Source organism: Pinus tabuliformis, chromosome 6 (assembly GCF_031772625.1).
Source record: "Pinus tabuliformis cultivar Carrire ecotype Pingquan chromosome 6, CPIR1, whole genome shotgun sequence".
NCBI lineage: Eukaryota > Viridiplantae > Streptophyta > Pinopsida > Pinales > Pinaceae > Pinus > Pinus tabuliformis.
Window position 1 is genome coordinate 1,174,572,762 of NC_142292.1, and position 14,320 is coordinate 1,174,587,081.

A 14,320-nucleotide genomic window follows, 5' to 3' on the forward strand; every position below is an offset into this window, starting at 1 on the left:
GTTGATAGGCTGGATACTCGGGATAATCGGAAGAGTACCGCTTACAACTGGTACCTCAGGAGCAACAGAAGATGGAGAACCTTGATCACTTGGACCGGGAGTTGACGGGTCAGCCAGTATGACAAACCCCACACAAAACCCTAAAGGAAACTAACGACAAAGACCCTACTCAAACTAACGCATACAAAATCTAACCAGGTGATGTTATCGTGGCCGAATAAATTTTTAAGACACAGGAACTGAACCTGACCTTTTCATGTTTCAAGAGTCGAGAAAAGGACGAAAAGATGACTCTAGTCTCCTTCGAATGTTTAATGAGCACGAAGTGACAAGAAGCTCACTGGCACCTTTTCATTTAGGGAGTCCGAAAAGGATCAAAAGTGACTGCTCTGGAGATTCTAGGCAAAGGGTTTACCAAGCAATCCGTAAAACTGCTTATACACCTTGGCAATCGTATGAGAACCAAGGACTTTCCATACTGCAGTCAATCTTCCCGAATGCTGTGTTCGGTGCATTACGGTTCGCAGGGCGGCAGACTCGGCTTCCTATGGATCAAGGATAAAAGCCTAGTGGGGTCTCCCTATATATGCGACGGTACGTGGGAGCACAATCCGTGTTAGACCACTATCGAGTCACAGAAGGAGGAATCACCCAACCGTAATGTGAAACAACAGTGACTATGTTTAAAGACGCCAGAACACGTCTCTAACCTAGACCTCTAGATGTTTGCGTTAAGTTCCAATGCGTTTTTAGGTTTATTCAGTTTATTTTATGGTTGATCTTGAATTAAGTTTCGGTTTCAGGCCTTATCGTGTGATCTCTCACAATTTCCTAGATGCAAACTATATGCCAAAGAATACCATTTCGTTCGATGAATTCTAATTACGAGAGGGTTAAGAGTTTTCAATCAAACAAAACGAACTCAAACAATCAAACAATCTAATGCAGCTAATGACAAAGAAATGAAAATTTGCTTTTGAGAACACAAATCAATGGAATGCTCTTCTTTTCATTAACTATTGAATGCAAAAGACATTAGTTTGATTTCCTTTTTCAATGGAATTGTGCACTTTAAAATGAATTTTGAGAGACAGCAACACCGAGCAAAAAGAAGTAAAATCACTCAATGACAAACACAACAAGTGTGAAAAGAGCTGATTGAACCCTAGCAACTGTGATCTGTGCTTTGGGTAGTGAAACAATCCAAGGATCGGTTCAATGACAATCACCTCAAACAAACAAGCAAAGAAAGCAAAAAGAGGAAGGTTTCCACAGTAGCAAAGGCAAGCAGCAACGAACTTTTGTGAACAAGTGAACAAGTGAAAAAACAAGGTCAATCCAGTGAAAGCTGGGTGATGGCACTAGGTCACGGGACACAAAAACGAAATTCGTTCGACAAGACTTCACAAGCAAGTGTGTCACAATTCAAATAATAAATATCAAGTCATAAACCAAGTAGAAAGAGCTGGAGATAGTCAAATCAACAGGCTCAGGAGGCAAAATTGAAACAAATTCAATTTTACAGGATCAGCGTGGGTAGCGCTCAGCAACTGTGCGCTGACAAGAAGTCACGCGTAGAAACTTGGCACTGTCAGCGCGGAAGGACACGACTTAAGCGCGCTGGTTCAATTTCAGAACCGTCGCGACTATTTTACGTACAAGCGCGATGACAATAGGGTTAAAGAAACAACTATGCGCTGTCAACGCAACTGTTTTGATATAAACCGCGCTGAGGCTAAAAAAGAGGCAAAATCAAGCCAAAAACTCCCAAACCAAGGCAAGAACTCTTTGAACAATTTATACACCTCCCAGACTGAACCAGGAAGCTTGAAAGCAGAGAACTAATCCCCAATTTTGAAAAGAGAGAACAATCAAACTCAAGCACAAAAATGGACACAAGAGACAAAGGCCAGCTCCCCAGTATGGTCGCCAAATTGTTGGAGAGGTAAATCCCCTCTACGGATAGAGGCGATCCCTACTAGCCCAGAATGGGTCTAGCAACAATCAATCAATGCTACTGTGCAAGTTCCTAATTGCAAATAAAAGAGAGGCAAAGAACACCTACTTGGATTCCAACGCTATTGTTTGATGAAGAGATGCCGCTCTCGCTCCTTCGCTCTGGCCGGTCACGATCTTCCGCGATCTCCGCGAATAGATACCTACACACACGAAGAGAAAGACAAACACAAGCGTGAAATCTAATAAAAGCAATTATACATCAGTCAGAAAGGATGTAATTCACATTAACCATTATAAAGACAAATGAGAATGGAACCATAACAGTAGTCATCTATTATTAAATCAATAACAGAGAAAGGTACAACCAAAGTTCTGACGCTGAGTCCTTCTCTTGAGGGTCCAGCCAGCAAGTCTCTTAAGCATTCACCCTTGGAGGTAGATTCTCCCAAAACAAAGCTCTCTCTCACACAAGCAATACTCACAACCTTCCTTAAGCTTCCTCTAGCAAAACCACACTTGTCACACCAACTACCTACTAGCAGCAGCAGTCTAAGCACTATGAATTCCACACTATCCAAAACTAGCTGCTCATGGCAATGGTGGAGGTTTAAATAGGAGAAGGAGTCTCCATGAATGGTGGGAGGACAAGCTTATTTTCAAGGAAGGTGGTTCCAAATGACGAACAAACATGCCATAGAAGGGAGGGCGATACTCACAAGGCCAACAACCAAGTCTGGAACCATCTGGAAGGTTGGCTGTTGGAACAAATTCGCCCAAACTGGATCAGCGTAGGTGTAACACTGAACTGACGCGCTAACAACGCATCACAGTAACAGAGAAGGCTGTGTCAGCGCAGCTTAATATTTTCATAGGATGCGCTGGCGCATAAAATTCGACCAGCGCGGGAAACCCGTGTGCTTCCGCGCTGGCAGCGCATCAGTTACATTATCAGCCGCTTGTCAGCGCGGTTATTTTAATAACAGACGCGCTTATGCAATAAACTTTGGCAAAGTGGGTCATTTGGCCAGTTTAGAGAGCATGAGCATGGTGCATTTGATTTCATGAGACAGTAGGGAGACTGACAGGGAGACAGTGACAAATTACTGCGTAACACTCCTCGTACTTTTAGCGGTGGTGTTCATGTTTCTTCTCATATATTTTCCAAATTTTCTACTTGAATAATAAAAAACCCTAAACCATAAGCTCTCGTAGTAATAGAGCCATAATATTATGTTATCAAATCTTTATAGAGCATTAATAATGTACTAACAGTTTAGTTAGACTAATGTTTTAAAGTATATCACAATTTTTATTCCATTAATCCCTAATTATTGTTGCCATTCTTAAAAGCTTCTTTTAATTTTCTTTTATATATGTCTCTTAAACAAAAATAATGCCTATAAAAGAATAATGTAATCAAGAATTTTAATTATATCCAATAATAAACCAAATATAGCTTAGGAATTTATATAAGCTTATTATTGCAAATTTATATTTTTCTATTTAAATTTGACAAAATTATGTTAATAAAATAATTGTCATTTATTAGAAACTCTAAAATGATTTTTTTTATAATAATATCCACAAAATTTAATTAAATGTAAATCTTATAGTGACTAGATTTCCCATTAGCTAAGACTTCAAAAACTCACCAACTATCATTTTAACTATTTAATAGAATAGTTTGAATACAATGTATATATGCATAGATGTTATAAACCCTATATATTAAATTCTAATATAAGTCTAATATAAACATTAATATTAATCGAGTTTAGGCTTCTGTGATCCATATCTAGATTATAAAAAAAAATCGGTATTAATCACATCAAGAAATATTTGTTGATGCATTTCAAACTAGCTAGTGTAGTTCATCGTGAGGACTTGAACCACACTTGCTGGTTTGAAACGCTTCGACAAATATTTCTTGATGTGATTAACGCTGATTTTTTTAATAAACATTAATATTATAAAGCTTAATATTAAACTCAATATTGTAAATATTAAAATTAAACCCAATATTATAAACCTCAAATTCTATAAGCACTATCACAACCACATTAGTAAATAGAGTTGACTAAAGCTTATTAAACCATATTATTAATAAATATTATTATTATTATTATTATTATTATTATTGTTATTATTATTAATGTTATTATATCATTTTAAATATTATTAAATAGAATTCTTACACTTTATAAACAAATAATTAAACTTTCATTATTTAAATATTATTAATAAATAATTAGTAAAATTTAAATTTATTTTGTAACAATCATTCAGGTGATATAATACATTACTGGTAGACCTAAGGCATGGCACAACGCTCTGGTTTCACCTGCGGCTAATCTCTTGGCCTCCTACTGAGGGCCTTCCACCCTACCTTTGCTTGTGATTCAAGCTTCTCTTAGCCTCCTGCTAAAGTTACCCCTCCCTTCCCTTGTGTTTTCCCTCGGTTCTTGTTGGCCTTGGAGCACCTATCTTTCTGGTCTAGGTCATGATGGCGGCGCCGGCCTAGGTGAAGCCTCTACAAGCCAATATCACTATGTTCAATTCCTTGGTTGTGTCAGCTCCCAAGTTTAAGAAGCAAGGCGTGTCAAAGTTTTTGAATTCGGTCGAGGAGATCCCAAATATAGAGATTAGCACCCCTCAAGCACACTCTCATGCTTTGCAACTCGTTGAACGGGGGCTTATTGGCTAGTTCATGGGCATTTGGCTGTCTCTTTGGATGTTTAAATCATGGATAGAGAAGAACTGGAAACCTCTCATAAAAGGTGAGGTGATATCTTCTTTATCTGGCAAAGGTTTCTATAACATTTATTTTGAGAACTTGTTGGACAAAGATTTAGTGTTCAAAAGTGGTCCATACTTTATGGGGGTCCAGGGGTTGTATTTGGATCGCTAGAGCCCAAGATTTAATCCTAAAAGTGATGTTCCTTACTCGGTTCCAGTCCGGGTGAAGCTTTTGTTTCTCCCACTTCACGGTTGAAATGATGTTACTTTTAGGTGGATAGGGAACTCCCTGAGAAAGTATATCAACTGTTCCAAACTGAAGGATGACCTTTTCTCATTGGATAGGATCTATGTGGAGGTTGACTTAGAGAAATTTCTCCCAGTAGTAATAATCTTTGTATGGATAGTTGGATGCATGTGCAGGAAGTCGACTATGATTAACTCCCATTTAAATGTAGGCTTTGTCATGAATATGGACACTTTGCTAAAAGTTTCCCAGAAATCCAGGATAGCTTGGAAAAAAACCAGGAGAATCAAATGAACAATGGAAGCAAGTAAAATGAAAAAGGGGAAACCCTAGGTAAAATAATGGGCCAGCCCAAAGTCACAAATCAACCTCTAAGAATGCTAGTCCAAGTCAAGGTTCCCCCTCCATCCCCCTTGGGTCCATCAATGGTGGGTGGTTCAGGTCATGAGGAATAAAATTAATTTGTTGTCCCTGCTTTTTCTCCCGGGGTTGGAATCTCTCTCCCCCTCCCCTCCAAATAATCCTTGCAGATAATGCCACTACAACTTCCATTCCCTCCTCTGCCTCGAAAAAAAGAGGAAATAAGCTCTAGTCCGGAAATAGCTAGTAGTATAGAAGAATCTTCAGACAAATAGGAGGAAGAAGAAGGTTTTTATCCATCAAAGGAAGTATTGGGATGGAAATACCTTAGAGCTCAGTAGATGAAAAGTCAGAAGGCATAAGGGTCAAGGAAATGGATAGGAAGGTCAACAAATCAGGAAGGAAATCAAACAAAGAAATAAGAAGGGAAAAAATGGAAAAATACAAAGAGTTGGGATTTCAACATACAATACCTCACCATCTAGATGGATTGGGGAAAAAGGGAGGAAAAAAGAAAAGTAATATGGGCCCTGTCAAGGGGGCGACATCCTCAAAAAAGTGATTTATGAATCTAATCTCCTGGAACTGTAGGCGAATAGGATATGGGAAAATAATATCTGAAGTGAAATCTCTAATCCAAAAGGAAAGACTAGTAGTCACTCTCCTCTAGGAGATGAAGTTGTATGAGTTTGACCTCCACTCACACCTCAACAAAAGCTAGGGCCATAGTAATCTGGTAACAGTAATCTCGAGAGGAGCATTAGTAGGGATATGTACGATGTGGAATTCAGAGAAACTTCAACTAGTAAGCTATTTAAAAACCACACACTAGATAACAACTACTTTTAATAATATAGAGATGCAACAAATTCTCACTGTGATCAACGTATACATGCATGCTTGTTTCTGAGAAAAACAAGAATGCTGGAAATATTTGATGGAGTTAAAAGGTTCAAAGTATGGTCAAAAGTGCATTTTGGGAGGATATTTTAATACCACAATGGGAAGACATGAGAAAAGGGGAGGCTCAATTGTAAGAGACGCCCTTCAGGAGAATATGGAGGATCTTATCCTAAACCTAAACCTATTTAATGTCAAGCCTCAGAAATTTATCTATACTTGGAATAATAAAAGATCTGGCCCAGGTCACATTGCTGCTAGGCTTGACCATTTTCTAGCCTCAGATAGCCTTTTAGTTTTGAGCATCTGCCTAAAGTCTTCCATTTTGTCGTGGTGTGGCTCGGACCATCGCCCAATCAGCCTCCTGATCTCCTCATCCCTTAACCTGGGCCCTATCCCCTTTCGGTTCTCCCCTTTATGGTTGGACTCTCTTGGGTTCCTAGATGTGGTCTCCCTCTCTTGGTCGAGGTGGGTCGAGGGCAGCCCGATCACTATTTTGGAAACAAAAATCAAAAGGTTGAAAGGAGACATTAAAAAATGTCTAAAAGAAAATAAACCTGAAAGACAATATGACATAAAGGAAATGGAAGAAAACTTAGCCTCAATAAAGGGAAAAATGGAAACCTCTCAGGTAAACCTATCAGACTTCAAAAAATAAGTTGATACCTTCAAGGCCCTCCACACTAATCTCAGAAGGGAAGAAGAGTACTGGAGATTGAAAAAATAAATAAAAAAAAATAGTTACTGGTTGGGGATAGGAACACACAATTATTCCATAAGTAAGCTAAGTTTAGGGAAACTAAAAACAACATATCTCATATCAATTTTGGAGGGAAGACCATAAATAATTTTGAAGAAATAAAGAGAGCATCGGTGGAGCATTTTGGAAGCCTCTATAGGGAGGACCCACTATGGGATGTTGAGAATGAGGACTAGAGGACTATTTCCTCAAAGGTATCCCTTCTATGGTCTTGGTTGATATTACCAAAGCATTGGTCTCTGCTCCATCATTTGAGGAGATTAAGGCAATTGTCTTCTCCTTCCCCACTAATAAGGCCCCTAGCCCAGATGGGTTCTTTTCCAGCTTCTATAAAAAATTCTAGGACGTAATTAAGAAAGATATTTGTAGAATGGTTGGATACTCATTTAAGAGATTCATTATGGGTGGGGGAATAAATAATTGCTTCTTAGCCTTAATCCCCAAAGAATCAAATCCTTCCTCCTTTTCCAAATTCCATCCTATTTCCCTTTGCAATGTTTCTTAGAAAATTTTCTCGAAGCTACTACCCTCGAGGGTCAAACCTCTCTTGCCTAATTTGATATCGACCAACTAGGGGGGGTTTGTTTTGGGGAGGAATTTTTTTTATAATATTATTCTGCTCTAGGAAGCCATTGAATCGAGTTGGAGAAGAGTTGATCAAGGAATTCTAGACATGGAAAATTATTTCAACAGAGTCAAGCACAACTTTATGTTCAAATTTATAGGAAAAATGGAGTTCGATGAATCATTCATCAAGTGCATGACCCTTTGTATTTAAAATCCTTAGATCACACCATTAGTTAATGGTAGAGTGGTCAATTCTACAAAGCCTCCAGGGGATTACACCATGTTTCCCTCACTTTCCCTTTCTTTATATCATAATGGAATATGCACTAAGTAGAAAATTGGAACAAGATCAAGATTCTCTTCTCCTTTCGGAGATCATATATAAAGATGGAATTAGAAGTATCAATCACGGATAGTTTGCGGATGACACAATATTGTTGGGAGGTGCCTTTGTTTCCATTTATAGAATATTCAAAGGAAATATTGATAGGTTCCTATGTGCATCGAGAGGTGCCATCAATGATAATAAAAGTCATATATATAGTTGGAACATTTGCCCCTAGAAAGAAAAAAAAATAGAAGAAATTATGGGGTTCATATCAGTAAGGGACTGGAAAGACTTTAATTATTTAGGGGTTCCTATTTTCCTAAGATGAGCTGCTCCCTATGCTTGGCAAAAATTCCTTGACAAAATCAAATCTAAAATAGTGAATTGGGGAGGAATCTAGCTCAACCATGTGGGGAGGGAAACCCTGGTGAAGTCGGTGCTTTTAGAAATCTCATTGTATCAGTTCTCTGCCCTGCAAGCTCCCAAGTACGTTTTGCATCAATTGGGGATTTATATTAGAAAATATTTGTGGGAGGGAGGAAAGAAAGAAACCAAAAAACGTCATTTGGTAAATTAGAAAATTGTTAGAGCACCTAAACAACATGGAGGGATTGGAATAAGGGACCTAGTGATAATGAATATGGTGATGGGGGCTCAGATATATTGGATCATGACCACGAATCTCAATCAATGGTGGATGTAGGTGATGAGAGCATCATATATAAAACAACAGAACCATAGAGAGGTGAGAATGGAGATGGTTTGGGGCTCTCTAATTTGGAAACTAATGAGATCGTCATTAGACATTATAGGGAATAATTTACGTAAATTTCTGGGAAAAAGAGACAAAACATAATTGTTTTTTAGATTTGATTTTTGGGCTTCAACCCCTAGGTTTTGACCATTCCCTCAATCCTCTTCATCTCTATTTGGATCAGATTGGGGTGGTATATTTAGACCAAATTTTGGAGTGGGATCTCTAGGGTCCGTGGAAGGGGTGGAAGTTGGATAACATCTCGACCGATCTATTACCATTAAGAGAAAACCTTATCAAAAAATCAAGAGGTTTCTCCCCTATTGTGTATTCAATGATGCACAAGTGGGGATGGAAAAACACCAATTTTACGGTTAAAGAAGGATACTCCCACCTGTTTTTCAATGCTCAAGTCCCTCCAAAGTCCTCATTTTGGAATAAAATTTGGAAATCAAATGTTATTCCAAAGTTAATTTATTTATTTTATTTTATTTTTATTTATTTATTTATTTTTATTTTTATTTATTTATTATTTATTATTATTATTATTATTTTTTTTTTTTAGCTCATAAAAAATTCTCACAACCAAGAACCTTCAGAAACGAGGTCACATTGGGCCATCCAGATGTCCTCTATGTGAAAAGTTTGAAGAGTCTATTCCCTATCTCTTTCTCCATTTTCAGGTGGCTAAGGAAGTTTGGTTGGTGGCTCTTGGTCCACTTTTCCTTAGAACAAAATGGCCTTCTGATCTCCTTCAATTCTTTAACTCTTGGCCCAAATTCTATTTGGGCTCCCTTTAGGCCAAAAGCACCTTCAAGGAGATATGGACCACTCTACCCAAGTATGTCTATTGGAAAATATGGCTAACAAGGAATAAAGTGATCTTCATAATGTCCCACATGACAGCTAGTAACACAACTCCTAAAGCCCTTTCGTCTTGTATGGAACTGCATCGCCCAACAATAGACCCCTTTCTGGATAAAGTAGAAACAACATAGATCACTCCTTGGGTTTTCCCCCCAGCTCCCCAACCCTCTGCAAAAGCCTCTCCTTTGTGCCCTTCCTAGATTCTTAAATTGTCTTCTGAAGGGCTTGTGAATTGGATGCAATCATTGAAAAAATGGACTCTCCAATTTGATGGAGCATCAAAAGGAAATCTTGGGGTGGTAGGAGGGGCAGGGATTCTCATTAATTTCAAAGGAATCATAGAAGATAGATTTTCATGGGGTCTGAGACGAAGACAAATAATAAATCTAAGGTTTATGGGTTGTTTCTAGGTCTCTCTCTGGTCCAAAAAATGGGAATCATGGATATGCATATCCTAGAGGACTCCATGTTGATTTTAAATAATATGAACTACAACTCAAGTTTCTCAAAACATTAAATTGAACCAGATCATCAAGAGAACCCAGGGAATGATACCTCTCTTTAAACAAGTTAAGATTTTCCATATCCTAAGAGGTAATAATAAAGAAGCTGACAATCAAGCCATTTTTGCATGTAGGATGATATAATAAAGCAACGAGGTGAATGGAATTATGGGATTGGTTACCATCCCCTAATGGTTGATATGAATCTCAAATTTTTTATAGTGAAGGTTCATTTTTTTAGGAAAAAGAGTTATAATATCAGTGAAAGCATGAAGATCATTTTCCCTATCTCCCCTAGCTTGACTCCCCCCCTTTCTTCCCCTTTCTTCCCTTCTTCCTCTCCTCCCTTCCCCCCCACCTCCGCCTCCCTCGCTTCCACCTCATCCTCCTCTTCTCCCTTCACATTCCACCATGGCCACTTAGGTAGCCATTTCATCGTCCCCCTCTTCCCTTCTCTCCTCGCCCCTGTCCCATCAACCTTCATATCCCCTGGCCCCACTTTGTGCCTCATGGAACCCCTCCTTAGAGTAGCATTTGAATTACAATGTAACATGACTGTTATTCTTGGGATGGTACTCCACTTGGAATATGGAAAAGTTTATGCATGGGAGCCCTGGTAGTTTCTCCTCCTAAAAGTCACGAAAACCAGTGAAATCGAGATGAAAAAATGAGAAATTATTATGAGTGTGAAGGGAAATTAATCCATCTAGTCTGGGGTGGTTAGTTAAAACAATGGAAGTAGGGGTTGGACAAGCTAGAGGTCGTTTCCAAGATCAGAAGAATTATGGAAGAGCATCATTACTTAAGAGGAATGAGTATTACTCAACTACTCCGCATCAAGATCTAGACCATAATTCTCTATATAAGAAGAAGTAACAGTATGATCTTTTATTGCAAGAATCAATTTGTTTTTGTCTTGGGGATTCCCAGCTTAAGAACCCAATGACTAGGTCAAGGTAATGTGGGAAGTCTGGGTAGTGACGGAGTCTATGTAATTTGCATGGTGGTGGCTTCAGAGGGTAGTCATGCGAATGGATTGGCCACTAGTGAGGGTGGCAAGGAATTTTCTGAATTGGTTGCCATGGCTGGTGGTGTAACATAGTTTTTCTGGTGACTCCCCTATGGTCAATATGGAAGCTTTGAGTCTAGCAAAGGATAGTAGCTTGGTTTTAAGTTCCTAGGGCCATCGTCAGCCTTGTTCGAGCAAAAAGTTTGGGCACATAATGAATGATCAAGGGAGGTTCCGCCATGCTTGGTGTCTTTGTGATATAGAGCATGTGCAAATAAAATAAGGCATGCTGATAATTTAAAGGTGTATTCATCAACAAAAAAAGGAGACTCTTGACATGCAGGAACAACAATTGAAAAAAGTGAGAGAATTCGTCAACTGGAAGACAAAGTTGATGTTATGCATATGCAAATTGAGCACCTTCAGCTTAAGTTGGATGAGAAAAGCCCAAGGTTGGATGAATAAAATATTGGAATTGATCTTAACAGGCCGGTGCCAATGGAGGAGTAGTCAGTACCATGTGTATTATTTTTCCTATTTTCTGATTTCAAACTATAAATGTAAATATTTGTTGAATAGATTCTATAGGATTTACAACAGTAATCAAGAAGTTAGGGAGAATTTTGTAATTTTGGGGATGAAAAATCTAGGCTTGGTAGAACAGAATGCAAATTATGATGCCCACAGGTGGCTTTGAACTATTTTTGTAAATCTCCTGGTTTTTAGCCACGTACGAACGCGGATTAATACATAACTCCTACTATTTTCGGTTAAAAAAATAAAATTGTCATTAAAATTTTATAATACTAGAGTTAACTTTAATATTAAAATTAATCTTAATATGCAAAAACTTCAAACTTCAAGTATATAATATTAATGTTAATACTAATATTAATACTAAAGTTTTATTATTATTATTATTATTATTATTATTATTATTATTAAAATTAAACTCTACAACATTCATATTCATATTCATATTAAAACCAACCACATTAAGATGAATTAAAATGACACAATTGCTTCTCGTTAGCCCAAGCACAAATATTAATAAGCACCACAATGGTATAAACAAACCTAAATATTTCGCAATGTGCCAACTCTCGTAGGTTCCCCTACAAGGCACAATTGATTCTACTAAACGTTAAGACTATGTTGACGCCTAAACAACTTTTCAACTACAAGTGTGTTTATTAATTACTGGTGGGTTAACTACCTTCTATGCATCTAATACATCTTATGGCCACTCACCACGAAAACCATTCACCCTAAACATTAGATTTCAGTCCAATTAAACTGTGAAGGAATTTAAATACAATAGTACGATAATTACATGTAAGTGGTCAAGGATTGACTTATAACGGTCATGGTGATTATGGATAAGTCAAGTATGTGTTGTAATTAAGTAAGCCTCTATTCAATGAACATCATTTTTTATCGATTGGAGGAATAATGAATAAATAACAATGAAACTTCCACATATATGAAAGACATAAAATAAATTCAAATCCTACAACTTCTTTGCCACCTCTAACATAGAATCGTTAGTTGTGGAGTGGACTGCAACAAATCAAGAAATTAATTCATTGTTGAGAGCCAAGTATAGTGTTTCTTATCACTATCGAATAAGGTTAATCTAATTGTTATAGAAATTCTGTTTATAATTGTTGTTTCAAATTCCTCTCAATTGGATTAATTTTGCAATAAGCTATAAACCATAAAATTCTTTGACAAGATTCATGAGTGGGAACCTATGTAAGTATCATTATTCAATGATCCTATGATATTAGGTTTTCACAAATATAATAACCCTCTCGTTGGCAGAAACAATTAAGAAATCCTTCACCTGAGAATCAAAATTGGCATCTCCATTGTATACATTCTAAGCTAGCCCTATGTATTGTTATTATGGTTAGGATTTCCACTAAATAATAAGTTTTCTTTTTATTTTCATGGACTGATAGTTAAGTCACTTATGCTCAACATAGGAATTTTATATACTTTAATGGAATAAAGGATTTGTATACTTCTTACTACAACTTTCTCCACTAAATATTACAAAAAACTATTGCAATCAAATTCAAACTAAAAAATTTATAAGTCAAAGCTACCTACAATTTGACATGATAATATATTTTACATGAAGTGTTTGTTGCCATTACTTTTGTTTATCATCTTTATACATTTCAAATAATATATCATATATGTTTTGTCATTTTTTAACATTAGGTAAATACAACACCACTATTTTGGTAAATACAATTTTCATATAAAATTTTCAGCCTCTCTCTTTGAAGTTAGTACAAAATGGATAATTGGAAAAGATGAAAACTTAGTATGAATTCTATTAAATAAATCATTTTCTTTTATATGGTAAAACAAAAATTTGATACATAAACATAAATGTGAGACATATCGTTAGCCATTATTGTGATTTTTCTACGTTTATTAGGATTGTTTAAAACTTAATTTAGTATTTTCCTTTTATTGTCTTTCTATCAAAATTTTCCATTCACATACATCTCTACCTTTTATAATTATATTTGAAATATGCTCTAACAATAAACTCTAACGAGAATTACTTCTCCCGCTTATATATTCTAAAATTTTAAATATTAAAGTAAGAAATAAATATGAAAATATTTTCCTCTCCAACTTATACATTCTGAAATATTAAAGTAAGGGAATAAATATGAAAATATTTTCTTGGTGATCAGTGCAGATCGAAAGGGGCCATTACCAGTAAAATATGTGCAAACATTTGGTATTTCACCCTACAAAATTATAGAACAAAAATTTCCAAGGTAAAAGCTTGGATTCTCCAACTGAATGTGACAATGCTTTAGCCGTCTAACAATTAATGTAAAGAGATCTGTGATGTTATAAGATATTAAAAAATAAAGAAACACCACAAATAGCTCTTCTTCCATTATCAGTTTTTCCCAACCCTACTCCTAAAACTTGGTGCATATAATTGTTTGACAACTTTATATATTTGAATAACTGAATGCCAATGACCCAGATATTGTTTACCTAACCTTGGTTCAAGACCTAGTCGAATTCAATCGTATATAGCTCAGAAAATGGCTCATAATGTCAAAACCATAATAACTTGCTTTAATGAAAATAGTAATATGTTTCATATGAAACCGTGGTTACATGGAACCGAATTACCAGCTTCCACCTTCCTAGCAATCGAGGGAAAATCGGATTACTTGTTAATGTTCACACTAACTTCAATTCAATTTGCGGGCTAGTTGAAACTTCGCAAACATGAGAGGTGTTACAATTATATCACAATTATTCTTCCATGTAGAAGATTGTGTTCAA